The 14,409-nt window shown below is 42.3% G+C and overlaps 1 long non-coding RNA gene across 2 annotated transcripts in view; it reads left to right on the top strand.

The window, feature by feature from the left end:
- Window positions 1-6,967: 6,967 nt before the first annotated feature.
- LOC101465111 (uncharacterized) overlaps window positions 6,968-14,409 on the top strand; it is a 33,864-nt gene continuing 26,422 nt past the window's right edge. Inside the window, exon 1 of one of the 2 annotated variants that reach the window (XR_001167765.4) lies at window positions 6,968-7,059. This is a non-coding gene — a long non-coding RNA (uncharacterized LOC101465111). Of the gene's footprint in view, window positions 7,060-7,549; window positions 8,186-14,409 lie in introns of those variants that run through there. The other variant, XR_191430.5, reaches the window with a different exon arrangement.

Here is a 14,409-nt window from a genome sequence, read left to right as displayed (position 1 = left end):
TAAATGACATCAGAAACAGCAGTATGCGACATTACGTGATGGCAGAGCTTCAGTTCATCCTTTGTCATTTTTTTTTTTTTTTTAATAAATAGGACAGGGGGAATGAATGAGAGAAAGAGGGGGAGAGAAAGAAAGAAAACCAAAGGGGAGAAGAGACGGTGAGAAGGGGGGGGAAGAGAGAGAGAAAAAAAAAAAAGAACTCCTGGGTCACCTGTATGGAGAAAAAAAAACAAACAAACAAAAAAAACAAACAGAGGAGACAGCAAACAACAAAGAGCAACATAATAATAGAGAAAACAAAGCACCATCACAATAAACTAGCTAGTCATAGATATCAATATTTACTAAATAATAAACGATATTGTGCAGCACGCAAGATAGACAGCGCACAGTGTGCTTTGAGCGCATGCATGTCTTAAAGCCAAGAAAGCTTTAGTCCGCGTCTGTGAATACCCATGTGTGCATACCTGTGTGGATCAGCATGCTTGCATTCCAAAGGTTTCTCCATGTAATGATCTGCTAGGGAGTGTGGGGGGGCCACAGCCCCGTCCTCCAGGGTGTGAAGCGGGTATGGAGGAGATCAAAACTCCAGACATCCAGAGGCCCCCAGAACACAAGAGACCATGGAAGACCAACAGAGGGGCAGCCGCGCCACTGTTCCAGTAAGAGCTGAGGAGAGTCCCAGATGAGGGCTCGCCCAGCAGCCGCGGAGCAGAAGCCAGGGGGAGTTGCAGTGACGCGCCCGTGAGCTCCGCCGGCCCCCAGCTGTGCCTGAGTGACCGTGCCCCAGGCCGAGAGGCCGGGGGCACCCCACCTCCAAAGGGGCCCGAGCGAGCCCCAGGCCCCAGGCCCCGACAAGCGGCCGCCAAGGAGTGAGCCGGTGTGTACCCGGACGCCCATCCCCGGACACAAAGAACCACCAACACACCGACACCTGAGGGAGTCCGCCACCGGCAGGGGAAGTGGTGGTGGGTGGAGATAGTTTGTGGTTTTAATCATTACTTTTAAACCTTACTGAATACATCCAATTTTTTTTTTTAAATTGTATATTATGGTCTCATTATAGTCCAAAGGAGGATAAAGCAAGGTCCACATTGTCTACTGTGTGTTTCTCAACCAGATTCTCCCTTCACTCGTCACAGGTTGTTTCAAACTAAACACTAAAATGGTATTTTGAAAGAAGATGTGATGGCAGAGCAAACTCTCAGCTTGAGGCTTCACAACAGGACCTCAGTAACCACTGGGTGATGTCATAGTGGGTAGGTCCATCTTTTATATATAGTCGATGTAAAAGCTCTGGCCCCCCAAAAAAGTAAAAATCCATAATTCAGAGTTCTTTATTAAGAGCCAACTAATATGGATGTTAATAATCAAGTAGTTAATGATGAACACCTGTACTGATGACCTTTACTTAAAGTGTTACCACGTATACGCCTATAAAGGAGGAAATATATGAGAAGTGTAATTTTTTTAAAAGGAAACTTGGTTAATGATGGTATTAACAGCGTGAATGGTGATGTGAACGCTCACTAACACATCAGCAGACCTGTAAATCCAGCGCAGCTGTGTGATCCAGTACAACTTGATTTGATCTGTGAGTAATTCATGTGTGAAGAATTATTGCACTGGGGCTCTGGGAATCAAACATGTGTTATACTTCTGTAAGTCTCTATTCCCTTGAAAATACTTGGCCCTTAATGGGTTGGGTCTGACTGTTGAAACACACTAGAAATCGCTCCCACTCTCTTTCTCTTCCTCTTGCACTCTCTCTCGGGCGCACACACAAACACACACACAAACACACACAAAAAAAAACAACGCACAAATTGACACAACCGCAACCTCTTAACCGGTTTTAGCAGTCCCTATTAGCTCAAATCAGAGAAAGTCAAGAAAAAAAAGTCTTTTGTAAGAGTCACATCGTGTTAGTGCTGACCTTGCTGATTGAGTTTGCTCACAATCACATGGGTCAAGGCTGGGGTGAAGCTCACGGATCATTTAGTTTAATGGCTGTTTCCTGCCTGCTCAAATGTACGTGCCATATTGTAGGAAACAGGCAGAATGTAATGCAGCATGCAGCTATATTATTTACAGGACATAATGCAGAAAGGGGTGGGGGCATGGTGATGGTTGTGGGGGTTAGAAAGTATAAAGAGAGGAAAGAAAGGAATACCGAGGAGCGCTGAGAGAAAGCAAAAAGCAACAGCAAGAAAGAGAAAACCAGAGGGGAAGAAAGAGATGGTGACAAAGGCAGAGGGAGGAACTCTACTAATTTTGTGGCCTGTCTGTGTCACTAGCACCCTGTTGGGACGACAGATGTGCGGATGATGTCATGTAGAAAGGGGATAGGGTGGGAGGGTGGAGCGATGGAGGCGCGGGAGGACAGTCGACAGGCGGAGCCTCGATCTGAGAGAAAGGGAAGGGTGAGGGGGGTGGGGGAGAAGGAGCCGGACTGTGGCAATCTTGCATTGCCCCGCAGTCATGCAATTATTCATTTCACAAGATGTAGTTTACAGAGAGACTCCAAACAAAAACTCAAACTGCTTCTTAACAGCTCTCAGTGTTAGCTCAAAGTGCTTACACGACTATGAACCGCTCTGGTAGATCGAGAAGAAACCAGCGAAACAAAAAAAAATGCAAAAAAGTCTGCCATGCTATCGTCAGTTTTTCGCTGCAGAGTGCAGCGAATGTGCTGAACCGGTGGTTTTACTTGCAGGACCTCTCACAAAGCGCAGCCTCTCCAAACCACACAGGCCATTGGAGCTATAATTTACTTAGTGCAGTCATTGCCGAAGTTTACCCTCCCATCCCCTGACCAGCCACAGCATAAGAACCCAATTGTTCTCGTGGTCTGCAGCGACAATGGCTATTTGTGGTCATCCGGAGAAAAAGAAAAGTGAGAAAGAGAAAGGGATTCAAGAGGGGAGAAAGCAGAACCATGCGATCGAGTAATTTGTACCGTTCACTGCTAAAGATATAGTCAGGGTCAAGCTCAGAGAGAGAGAAGGGTCAGGGTGACTGCCGAGCCCGGCTGGGATCGCCTCAAGGACACGATTTTCCCAACCAGCTCCCGTGCTTTAACCCATCCAAGCCCCCTAGAACAGTTAGAACTGTGTGAGCGACTTTAGCAGCAAGCCTACCAGCCTCCTCTGCCCCCCACCTGTGCCCTTTCAGGCCAATTGTGCTGGCACGGCAGAGGGAGAAATTGAATGAATTAGGCAGTTGGATGTTGCCTAATGGTCGTACTGCACAAATGCAGCCATTCCTGGCATTGTTATGTGTTCGAGTGAGACTGAGAGGGATTGTGCTCCTCGGTCCAGTGCAGGAAAAGCAGCTAATAAGTGACACAATCTGTGGGAATCAGCTCAAACCAAAAAAGAGGACTGAGGCAGATCTTTTCTCCGTTTTTGGAGACGTTATTGATGAGGAGGGAAGGTACAGCTGTGGATTTAAAGCGACATCATGTGAAAGTTTTAGTGCCTCCTGGTTTTAGAAGCGACTGCTTGAAAGCCAAATAAAAAGATCCCATCCTCTCCTCATAAAGTAGCACCGGCTACTGGAGTGTGGCCCCTGCCCCCTGACACAGGCCACATGCCCAATGTGAACACAGTGCCGCTTTTCAACACTCAGGCCTAGAGTTACACACGGCAGCTGCGGCGCACTGCTGTCCTGCTCTCTCTCTCGGGGAACTGACTATGACCTGAGCTTGAGGACACCCTCGGCCCTCTTGGTAATCATTGACCTGTTACCTGTGGCAACTAAGCCACAACGAACCGTACGACCACAGGACTGCTGATAGCGAGGCGATAACGTCGGCGTGTGGATAACAGCGCAGGCATGCGTGCTCACGCTTTTTTTTTCTAAAGGAGTTAGATTACGTATTTATATATATTGGGCTGAATTATCAGCGTCACGGTTATCCCTGTAAGCCCCAGAAAATCCCTAACTCCTGTTCATTATCTCCTTAAACAGGGCGTTACTGTAAAAACAAGTATGCTCATCCAAGCTTTACTGCATACACAAAACTTTATACTTTGTGAATACCAAGCACAAAGGCAGCGGAGACTTTTTGACCCTTGATTCTGACTCCAATCTTTGAACTTGTGCCAACTGCCGATCGGACACCAGCTTCCCTGCCAAATTAAAATCTGTCGCACTCAAAGAGTTAAAGTATTCAAAGAGTTGGGTTGCTGTGGCACTAAAGTCTGCCACCAGAGTGACTCAATTTTCACTTTTACAACTGCACCATGAGATGATGTGCCATGTATTACCCATTTGGTGCGCGTGCCGAAGTGAGCTGTTGAGGAGTTTATCAAACTTCTTACACTCGGCATGCTAATCTCAAAAGAGCTTTTTTGCTCCCGTGAGCTAAAAAAACTAGAGATGGTGAAGGGGAAGGAGGTCATGATTGGCGTGCCCCGGTTTGAGTGGTGTGATCGATCATGTCTCAAGTGTTTTTCGTGGTACTAGGTGGGGCGTGGCACTGCACTGCAGTAAGTTTGAGGGCGGGGGTGGGGGCCAGGCCAGGGGTACCATCCAAGGAGAGGAAGGAGCAGTGAGAGGAGGGTAGGTGGAGGAGGGAGAGACAGAGACAGACAGCAGTTTGGTCCTTGACAAAGCCTCCTCCCACTTTTTTTCCACACCTCCTCCAAACTTGCTCCTTCCTCCTCTTCCCTCTCTGTGGCTGCTGTCTTTGGGTACTCCATGCAGAATGGTCTGTGTCTGAGAGCAGTGGCCTGAAATAAAACTAAGAGGGGCCTTGGGCGGTGGAGAATGCTAGCTTTGTCTCAGCTGCCATCCACACTGTCTGGAGACGTGGGCTCAAAGAGAGGGTCTGATTGCAAATTAGAAGTGCCGAATAGAGCACCCTGGCCAACTCCACTAGATTCAACACTGTTTACGCCATCTCGTCTCCTCGCCCGTCCTCCTCGGACACTTTGCCGGTTCGATTTTATGAAAAAGTCCCGTAAAAGAAGGTTAATGGCGGGACTCGGTGCTTTTCTCTCGTCAATACTTTTCACGTAATTGATGCGAGTGAGTGTTCAAATTCAGTCAAATGAAACATTGATGAGTACTGAGTGCAAAAGTCAATTTGGGTGTAAAATTTTGGATGATAAGTGCCAAATACGACATCTGCAGCAAATCCACCAGTGACATTAACATCTCCTAATATTTGTTTTACCTGAAGCTCACTTTATTATTATTGGAGCTTTTTTTTTTTCTTCCCAGGCAAAGGAAACGTGGGGATTTTATAGTTTCAGGTCCACTTTTGAGGGAAAACAGACAAAAAAGATCATTAATAATTAAATATATTTCCTGTTGAAGGTATTTTATAATTTGAGCATGTTCATTTACAAAATTTAAGGAACTGTGAAAACATTTCTAAAGGTGATTACAAAGAAAAAAAAGTTCAAAAGTGCCTTATGAAAAATGCTTTTCTACAAAGAAAGGACATGGTGAAATAATAAAATACAGAATACTTACATTACACAATAACTTCACACTTCTGTGCTGACCACAATTACTAATATATTATATTACAATGAATATGTTTATTAATATCTAAGAAATTTAAATAACAGGGTTGTATGTGTGTGTGTGAGAACAAATATGAGCCTGAGCCCTACATAAGAATTTGATGTTTCTTCGCTTACATAAAATAATATATTAAGCAATTACTATCGCCTATGTGTGTTAATAAAATATTATCATCTCTATAATATATATATATATATATATTAGTTATAAACATCACAACTGTAAGTAAAAACATTACCCTATTTTTTTTTATAATTGGCTTTAGTTAATAAAAGTTTACACACAGCCTTTTTTCATGAACTATTGCAGCTTTAAATATGTGTGTGTTTGTCTTAATAATATGAACTCGTGTTACCTTCTAATCCCAGTAAGCTATAGCCTACATTCTCAGGCCATAGGCAGCTGAGCTGTAACATCTCTCTCTCTCTCACACACACACACTCCTAATCCTATAGTATGGCTCCATGCTCGTGAATATAGGTGTTCTGTACGCTTGTAAATACAGGTTTACGTGCACTCATTGCACACTCTGCTAGTTCACAGTGTGATGCTCCAGTGCTAATGTGCACAGAGCTTAGAAAAAACAACTAACACAAGCAGTGGTTTGATCACGAACTGAGGGACAAACATGCTTCTGTTCAACTTCTGTTACTAGTGTTAAGTTTTTTCCCACAAAATAATCACATTGACATATTTCCACCTGTGTTTTTAATGTTTTTCTTCCTATTAATATTATTACCATGATTTTTAAGGGAGGATTTTAATTAATTAGCTCCCTTAATAATTGACTTTTTGGTCCCCCTTTATTAATTTACATTGAGCAGTTGATGGTGAGGGAGTGTGTTCTTACACATTCCAGAGGAATATTAAAAGTTAATTTTTTATCCTTGCCTTCAGAGAATCTCATTTCTCAGTAACATACCTGAGGAAAAGGTTAAATCTTACAGGGAAGCCACTTTTGTGTGTGTTTACATTATTAAAGAGTGACTGTGCAGAGCACTGTGTAAGGAGTATAACGTTTAATGAACTTTCCATGTTATTATAAATAATTTTAGATTAAAAAAAAGATTTAGACCTAAAGATGCGCACTATTTATTTTTAGTCCAATCATAAAATTCCCCTACAAACTCTCTCGGAAAACATTTCCCCCCTAGTACACGGACTCTATTACAGTTTCATTTCCTTACATTAAACTAGTATGACCCAGCATGAAAAATCAAATTATTAGCTATTAAAATATCTCCCACGTCCCCTCGCTTTTGCCACTTGGGTTTTTTTTTTAAATTTATTTATTTATTTTTAGCAACTTTTCAAAATGTCGGGGACGTGCTCCAGCAGCTCTGGTTTGACTCATCACCACAGCTGATTAATCAATAAAGTGTCTGTGAGGCAAACTGGCTACCTCAACAAGTCCGGGCTTGTCTGCGAGTCACCTGTGGCGTCGAATGAATAAGGAGGTCTTCATTAACTTGCAGAGAGGACAAAACTGAATGAAGCTCATTAACTGCAGGGAGGGAACAGGTGTGTGAAGTCCCGCTTTCGGGGAGTGTGTTTTAAAAGCTAGCAGATGAAGAAAATGAAGTAGCCTAGCTGTGGAGGTTAAGGTCTAAGCTAACATGAGAATTACATTTAAGTTAATGTGCTGTTAATAGAGCGCCGTTAGCCCGGACGGATGGTGACGCAGCACATTTTGCTTGTTTTGTGGCTATTTTTCTTTAGCTTCACACTTGCAGTTTGTTTTAAAAGCACACACTTTTATGAATAATACTTTACAGCAAAGCTACTTACCAGAGTAATTGTTAATTACAAAAGCAGGGGTGGTGCAAGTGGGGAAAAAGGCATGGTATGTGTGTAATAATTCAAGGTGGGGCATAAAACCTGTGTGCCATGGAAAATATGTGACTTTACAGTGACCTTGGTGGTTGTTTTATAGCATTTTTGTTTTTAATTCTTTAATATTCTTTTACTGTTGTAAATAATTTCGCGGCAGTAATTTGTGCTATTTTCAGCACCAGTAAAAGTTGACGGCGGAATTAAAATAGTCTTTTTCACGAGGCTGACAAAAGTTCACGCCAGCAAATAGTGCTTTTTAGGTCCGCGGAGGGGGCAGGAGGGGAGGGAGTGAGGCAGCCCTTAATAATCATCTGAACGCAGGCTCGTTTTTGCTGATATTTCAGAGTGGTGGCTTTTGTTTTTCCCCCCCTTTCCCTTCGTATTTTGGAGTCTTTAAATAAGCAGCACGGCAGAGCAGCCTGCACCGCACAGCGGTGTGGTTGTATAACTCGTGTTTCACCTCAGCTGAACTTGACGCATCTGGTTCACCGGCGGCGCGAGTCGCACGGCGCAGTCTGCTGTCTGTCCCCACTGAACCGAGCTGCATGGCCGGCCGAGAGAGACGCGGAGAAAGAAAGGGGGGAAACGCAACACTTTCGTGACATAGCAGCGGCTCTCGGAGACCGAGTCACGGGATGACTCCTCCACATCTCAGTCTGCAAATATCGTCCCTTTCTTGCTTTTTTAATTTCCTGCTGTTTCGTGGCTCCAGACACAAAAAGGAAGACGAGTCACCGTGGGCTAAAGGAAATATAAAGCCGGCCGACTTGGACACGCCGGAGCAGACCATCCAACTTGAACTTGAGACGAATCGGTGCGTATTAAAATGCCGCTCTATACGTTTATTTTTAGTTTTAAATTTGCGCCAATTGCGTAAAATTACATCAAAGGTTTTGTTTTAAAAGCAAAAGCAATACAGCGTGTGTGAATTGTGGCGGTGCGTCTCCCCTCCACCAACACCCTCCCCAGACTGAGTCAGTGGATATTGACACTGTTATGACTGAAACAGTCCTTAGGGGAAGTTTCCAGCGTGCCCGAAACTGTTTAATAGCTTAAAAAAGTCTTTAAAATTGAGAACAAGTCGCAGACACCTTATAGTCTATACGCGGTGATGGAAATGGTCGCCAGGCTGTAAATTCTCCGTCGCAATACGAGAAAAGAGGTCGCCTTCCCGTGCCCTAGTTTCTGCTAGCTGAGAGGCATAATCTTCCCCCCTTTGTTGTCCCCGATGCAAACACAGATAGGCAGCCGGGCGGATCGCGTCAATCCAGCGGAAAACATCACCGCTCTCCAAGTGATCAGTTTGAAGGATTTGATGGGGGAAAAGGAAAAATGTGCGTTTAATTAGTAAAAACTGCGTCTCCCGGAGCTGTGCGCCCCGAGATGATGAGCGTATGTAAGACCCGAGAACATATGGTAGAACTGTGCGGTTTCCCCCTGATGTGTCACTGTGGTTTCCCCTCAAGAGAAGTTTTTTGATGAAATTAATTCATTGAAATCCGAGAGCAGCTAACTCAGCAGTAGCTGAATGTATTTTTAATGCTCTAAAGGCCCGTTTGGTGCTTCCTGGCTGTGTCTCAGGTGTACACTGAGCTTCTCTAAAAAGACACATGCTTAAATTCCCCGTGAGATATTAGATTTGTGATGCGTTTGATGTTGATTTGTTTGATGTTACACGTGGATGTGGGCAGTAATAACAGGTGCTTTACACTGGCCAGGTAGCAGCACACAAAGTTCTTTTTACAGCCTCGTTCTTTGATTGTTTTTGGCTGAAGATAATCACACAGATTCCTGCTAAATAATAAATAAAGTGGGGAAATCATCGTCCTCTTCTAAAAGCAACTAAAGCAAAAATGCAGCCTGCACATAAAGTCATAAAAGCATGGTTGCTTTGTAATTTGCACTGGGTGTAAATTTATTAAATTTGACTATTGATTTAAAGCACAAGTCTCCTTTTTTGTTAGCTTCATACTCAAATTTACTGCTGTCAGTTTATCTTGGATATATCACTCAGGCCACACTTCACCGGCACGGAAACGCATCGCAGGTTAAAGGTTAAAAAGTGGCCCACGCACACCTTAGAGAATTGCCTCTCCTTTCCAGTTCATCTCTGCTCATCTGGCTACATTTTTTTCTTTTTTGCTTTGTGAGTGTATGTGTGCCTGTGTGCTCTCAAGGCTTTGTGTGCAGCCTGGTTGGCCGGTCGGGTAAGATTCTGTTCATTCTGGAGTGTCGGTCAAATTTGCAAAGAAGCAGCAGCGTTTCCCAGGAAAAGATCTGTGTTAGCTGACAAAACACGGCGTGTTGTGCTATTGCCACATTCTCACCATGAAAGAGGAACACAACTGTCAGGAGCCAAAAATTTGAGCGGGGTCAGAACGACCTCTTGGCTGCAATAGCTTGGTCACAAACACAATTTTTTTTCCCCTCTGTGTCTTATGAGATTTATGTTTATAAGGCACAATCATGGTTATAAACAGGAAAATGTGCCTTTGAGAGAATGCAGCAGAAACACAGGTGGCCTTTAGACAATGGGCCGGGGTTCATTTCTCTACAGTGAGGCAGTGGGACAGAAGAAAGGACATGGCTGTGGAGTGAAAATTGACGTGATTATTTTCAGATTCAGTCCGCCACCCTGTAGCTCTGAGCTCCGTTGTGGGCCATACTGGCAGTGGCCAATATGGTAGGAAAGAAGAAGGCTTGGATTCAGCAAAAAAAAAAAAAATTCCTCTCATTTGCTTTCAGAGCAGCTTCATCCTCCCTCCCACACTCCCTGCCACACTCTCATATCTCACGCAATTGATTGAAACCCTAAACGGCAAGATCAGGACGGAGCGCAATCCAGCCTTTCTATGAATAGTTGATTGGACGTGATGGCGATGTGGTGTGTTGTTACTTTAAGGCCATTTCAGGTCAGAGGGCGGGGGGCGGTGGGGTTTGGCGAGGGGGATTTTCGGCGTGCACGGCCGATGCTGCAGTGTGGCGTCTTGTGCTCGCCCACCCCATCTTTAGCTGTTTCGTATAGGCGCGCAGAGTCCTGTCGCTCCCTAATCAGGTCATCTGGCGTTTTGAGAACTCACACATACTCCTTTAGCTTTTTGCCTGAGAAGGGCTTTAAAATGTGTTTGTTTTTTTCTCCTTACCCCCTTTTTAATTCGTCATTTATTTTATCGTGTGTGACAAAGCCACCTTGTCATGTTCTAATCTGCACAGATGGATGGTGTGTTAACAGTAGGTGGGCGTCTGTCACTGATTATTTAAGTTTTCTCTGGTATTAATAATGTGGAAAACCATGAGATGTAAAGTGTGTCACTAGTGTGTGTATATCCCGAGTGCAACAGGCGTTTGTTTGCATGTGTGTTTGTTGCTCTGCTGTGCTTTTGCTGTCCCCACCAAACACTTCACATTTGAAGTCTCTGTGCATCTCAGCACAGGGCATTTAAGTGCTTGACCTAATTTCTCTGGCAGCGAAGAATCCACTCGTGAAGGCCTTCTTCTGTGTGTGTTTGTGTGTGTGTATGTGCGCACGCGCGTGTTGCTCTGGGTGTTTCCTCCTTGCCTTTCTAACAGGAAGCTGATGTGGAGTTCAACTGAGGACAGGGAAAAGGCCTTTTCTTTCCACTGTGAATCATTTGAGAGAGAGAGAGAGAGAGAGAAAAAAAAATGAAAAAAGAGTGGAGAGGGAAAAAAAGAGACCAGGCTGCTGCATTGATTCAGCCCTCTGCAATCTGGCCTGCCTCTCTTTCTGTCCCTCTCTCTTTTCACTCTCTGTACCTTAGTGTCTATTTAAGTTTTTTTGTGTGTGTGTGTGTGTGTGGAGTTTTTCTGATTCCAGATGAACAGCAGTGTTCTGGAGGGACTCAGGGGTTTATGGAGAGTTCACAAGTCCTGTGAGAAGACTGGGTGAGGGGGTTGCTTTGTGGGTAGGAGTGCATATTCTTCCGGTTCAGTTATAAACTAAGTGCAGCAAAAAGGGGAGGTCCATTAAATACTTGGAAAGCATTTAAAGTATTTTTAAGTATTTACCATACACACACAAACCGGGTTTATCAAGGCCAGTGTCGAGACACTACAAAGCATTTGCCCTTTGTATTGCTGAAAGCTAAAAAGTAAAGAACAAAAGATAAAAGTAGCCAATGAATCTTCTGAGTGATCTGCGGAGTGATAAATGGTACTGTACCACAGAAAAAGAATGACTGGAAGCCGGCGTTATAGATCAACTCGTTGGCATCCCAAAAATGTAATAATTTTGTGGAATAAACGTGAGATTGATTCATTTGGTTTGAAGGTCACTGAGTTTAAATTTGTTCTTAGACATATTTCACGTGTGATGACACTTATTCCAAGAACTACATGCAGACCAAGGCAAATGCTAGAAATGTTGAAACAGCATGACCTAATCTCATCTTCAAGGTTTCATGTACATATTTTAGTGTGGAGGGGTGGGGGTGGTAGGAATTAAATAAGGCCAGATACTCTAACTAAAAACACCTACTCAGCCTCTTTCATGTTTTTTTTTTCAATACCTTTTGAACTATCTACAGACTATTCTAGAAACATCGTCACACACCCAGCAGCTGCCGAGAGACAGAAATATTCCAGAATACCTGTTTCGTAAGGACTGTATCGGTCCTTCCCATACGGAAAAGAAATAGTAAAAACTTATATGTGATTACTCATGAAAGTGGCCACTTCCATGAGTAAATCATATAAGGATTACATGATTTACTCATGAAAGTGGCCACTTTCCCATTACTTTCATACATTGTTTTAGTAAGTATCCAAAACATACAAGTTTCATTATATAATTTTTCAAGGGATCTTATATCTGTTTTCACACTTATATGCTTTTCATACAAGTTTCACACAAGACAGATAAGATAAGATAAGATAACCTTTATTAGTCCCACACGTGGGAAATTTGTTTTGTCACAGCAGGAAGTGGACAGTGCAAAAGTTATGACGCAAAAATTAGAATACAATAAGAATAAATACAGTACACAGCTGTACAGAATAGAATAAAATAATATACTATATACAGTAGAATAAAATAGAATAAAAATATACAATAAGATAAAAATAGAATACGAATGCTATATACAACTGAGTAAAAATACAACGACAGATACAAACTTTATAAGATTTATGTATATCTTTTCCATATGGGTTACGAAACATTCTATTCATTCTATTCATTAATGAATAGTCTAGTCTGCTCAAGGAGTAGTCAAGGAACCATTTTTTCCTTGTGTTTTAATATCTTGTTTGTGTGACTACAGCAGAGGGGTTTGACTTGCTCAGTAAGCAAGCCTTGGCCGGGTGTCTTTAACCCTTAATTGGACTTTGCAGCATTAGCCCTGAGGCTGTAACTTCGTGGACAGAAAAAAAAAAGCTGAAGTCTTGAATAAATATGTTGAGTCAGCAATTTATTATTGTTGTTATTATTATTATTATTATTATTATTGGTTAGTACATAGTCTATATAGAAAGTGGTCTTCTCAAAATGTTGAGTGCAAATTATATAATTTCAATATGAGGTATGCTTGATTTTGTACACTCCGAGTCATTTCCAATCAAGTCTATTTATGTAAAAAATAAAACTTTTTTTGATAATGCATTATTTATTGTCTGTCTATAGAATGCTAGCAGGATTAGCCTTAGCACTGAAAGCTGGACAGACACTGTTGCCCCTTTTTTTTTTTTTTTTAAACTTTCACATTATGTTAACTGACATTAGAGGTCGATATTTCATTTTAATCACCAATCCTGTTTGATGAAACACATGAGCCACCATTGAGAGCTAATACTAAATGTAAATGCCTCCATACCTTGGTCACAATTCCAGTAAATCTTTTACAAACAAGCAGGCTATGCCCTCAGTGGTAAAGAGAGAGAGAGGAAGATTTACATTGTGCAGGTTTTTATAGCTGACGTGGTATAAGGAAGAAATAAAGGAACGCGGAGCACTTCAGGACACGCTATCATTGTAGTAGCATGCTGTAATGTAGATAACAGTAGGAAAACTGTTAAACTAACAGTAACTTGGTGGCAGCCCTGTTTTATTGTTAATGTACATGCAACTCTTTTACAGTGCAGATTCAGAAACAGTAAACGTAACAAGGCTTCTTGCCAGACTTAATTTCCACAAGTATCCAAGTGTCTGCTTGAGTCCCACTGTAAACTTCATAATCAGACTGAGTGTGAGGCTCCAGTTACACTTTAAAGAAGTTTAACAGGAATGACTCCTTGTTTGTGGTGCGTTCAGTGTCCCTAACCCAACAGCAGGCATCAGGTGATGCTGAGGTCAGGGGAAAAGACTGAATGAGGGTGGGGTTGTGGGATAGATCACTTCTAAGCTGCAGCAGTGTCTGGCGATGCAAGAAAAGGAGACCCTTAGCTCTGATGTGCTTGTGCTCTAGATGCTAAAGAGTGTCCTCCTCCTATAGCAAGGTGTTGTGCATATTGCACCTTTTTAAATAAAATTATATTTAAGTTTGCTCTGTAAAGTTGCATTAAAGTGCAATAACAATTACATTAAAATTGTGGCTAATATTTGATACTACTTACATCTATCTATCTATCTATCTATCTATCTATCTATCTATCTATCTATCTATCTATCTATCTATCTATCTATCTATCTATCTATCTATCTATCTAAAATTATTTTAGTTTGCTTTTGAATTCTTGATAGACAAATATGACGCCCCATAATGGGTAAAAGTTATAGTTTTTATGCTGATTTGAACAACTCAATCTGTACTTCATGAGGTATATCAATGTCCTTTTTTGTATATGAAAATATATGTTAACAGATATATTTAATATTTATTCTTTATGATTGCAGTTAAACACGATTATTTCATGAAAACGAAAACTTATGGTTGAAACAAAGTGTAAATATTATTGTTCTGGTCTTCTGCCATACAGCGACGATAAGTAGCAGCAGAAATGTTCCAGTATCGATGTGTCATTCCCAGCTTCTGCTGGCACACTGTGAGAGAACAGCACGCAACAAAACGGTGCACCACAAATCCT

This window comes from Maylandia zebra, linkage group LG17 (genome assembly GCF_041146795.1).
Source record: "Maylandia zebra isolate NMK-2024a linkage group LG17, Mzebra_GT3a, whole genome shotgun sequence".
In the NCBI taxonomy this organism is placed as follows: domain Eukaryota; kingdom Metazoa; phylum Chordata; class Actinopteri; order Cichliformes; family Cichlidae; genus Maylandia; species Maylandia zebra.
Note: the sequence above shows the minus strand (reverse complement) of the source record. Positions and strands in the feature narration are given on the sequence as shown.